Source organism: Tarenaya hassleriana, unplaced genomic scaffold (genome assembly GCF_000463585.1).
Source record: "Tarenaya hassleriana unplaced genomic scaffold, ASM46358v1 Cleome7, whole genome shotgun sequence".
NCBI lineage: Eukaryota > Viridiplantae > Streptophyta > Magnoliopsida > Brassicales > Cleomaceae > Tarenaya > Tarenaya hassleriana.
This window is the reverse complement of record NW_010969548.1, coordinates 1432877-1434784: the sequence shown is the minus strand read 5'-3', so window position 1 is coordinate 1434784 and position 1908 is coordinate 1432877.

Here is a 1908-nt window from a genome sequence, read left to right as displayed (position 1 = left end):
ATATATCTCATACTCAAAGAATCGTAATAATAAATTCGTAGCTTTTTCAAAGAATGTAAAATGGTTAGGCCGTGTGAACATGTTGAAAATGTTAGGTTCGCTTTATAGCAACTGCTCATGCAAATTTGGGTGTCCCTTTTTTTCATATATGATAAGTATATATACACGTGGAAAATCCCGTGTGACAAAATTATAATGATATCTTAAGATCATGATGTTACAACGAGCTTAGACCAACCTTCTTCCATGCTAAGTTATAAATTTATGCAAATTTGGTAAGATATTATAATTGGAAATCGCCCCAATATTTTTGCTAAAAGGGTTACATTTATTTCCAACAATGAAGCCTAAATAATTTGGGAATGAGAGGACCGGTCCGATTAATTCAAAAGAGACATTGTTACGGATGGCCTTTTTAGATATTGTTATTTAAAATTACGAAATTCAAATATAACTAATTTTAAAATGGAAAAAAATAAAAAAATTGTAATCTGAAAATCGAATTCAAATCTAACCATACAATCTGAATAAAATATATTTTTAAAATGAAAAAACTCTGAATCAAAAACTAATTGAACATCAAGTATATATCCTTTATTCATTTGCCTTGATACCATGCCCAATCATTCTATACATATTATATAATCCGCGTATATTTATACTCATAATATGCACAAACATGTACAGTCATTCAAACTTGTACTATGTATTTTGTTTTAAGGTAATTGTTAATTGTCTCGAATACAAGTTATAACTCGTGAAACGTCAAAGCACGAGAAACCTCATGGAGAACTTAAAACAATATTATTACAGCACTTAACAGCTAATTAATCTAATCAATAGCACCTTCAGAGAACGAATGACTATTCATTGAACGGACAGAATGTACGCATTTGAAAATTCAGGGCAAGCGACAAGATATCTCAATTTTCTGAATATAGGATAGCATGTAATTAGTGCTTCTTGCAATTTTTTTATTGCATGTAAAAATAACAGCATATTAAACAAATATTTGATTTTTTTTTGTATGGATGTATGTCTTAATAACTCAAAAGTTATGTTTATAGTATTGTTTTGTAAATGGTTTCATAATTAATTTATATTAAAATACAACACATAATTTATTTGTTACAAAAATATTTGTAGGACGTGAAAATTTGAAAAAGAAAATCTATGGGAGGAAATGAGTGTTTGGTGATCACGTGGCGAAGTGCAGTTTGATAGGATGAGGATTAGCGTATCCGATCTGATCTCCACTAAGACGTAAATGTTGCGTACGCGTCAGGATACTATTGGCCCACGTAATATTTATATCATTAAAAAATAAAATATTCGGATATTAGGGTTGTGGAGAGCACATGGGAAGGTTGGAGGGCTGCAGAAGTCTATCATACACTCGCTACATAGCCGCGTGTAGCTCACGCTCCTCCGGCTCTTTTTTTTTGATGTAATCCTCCGGCTCTTTTGATTCATCCTATAAATAAAAGGCTAAAAAACTATATAAAATTGGTATATAGGTATATGTTTTGTGAATTTGATATATATAATATATGTATAGTAATTATTTGTTGTTAAAAAATAATAGTCTGTATGATATCTCAAAGAAATAATATAAAATTTATAAAATATTTTTGGTGAAATAAATTTTTTAATTCACTATTGGTTTAATATGGAAACAAAATAGCATGAGGTTCTTGTGGCTCGAGATCTCGTTTTTTTTTTCTTTTTCCTTTCAAAAGTAAAAAAAAATAATGATTTAAAATTTTATTTTTGTTCTTTTTTATTTATTTATTTATAGAATTTATTGGTACACCCACCTTCACTACGGTTAAACGAACTCGCCGGTTAACATGTTCCGATGATTACGGTAATCAGATGGATCCCACATTGTCCACGTAGGACACTCTT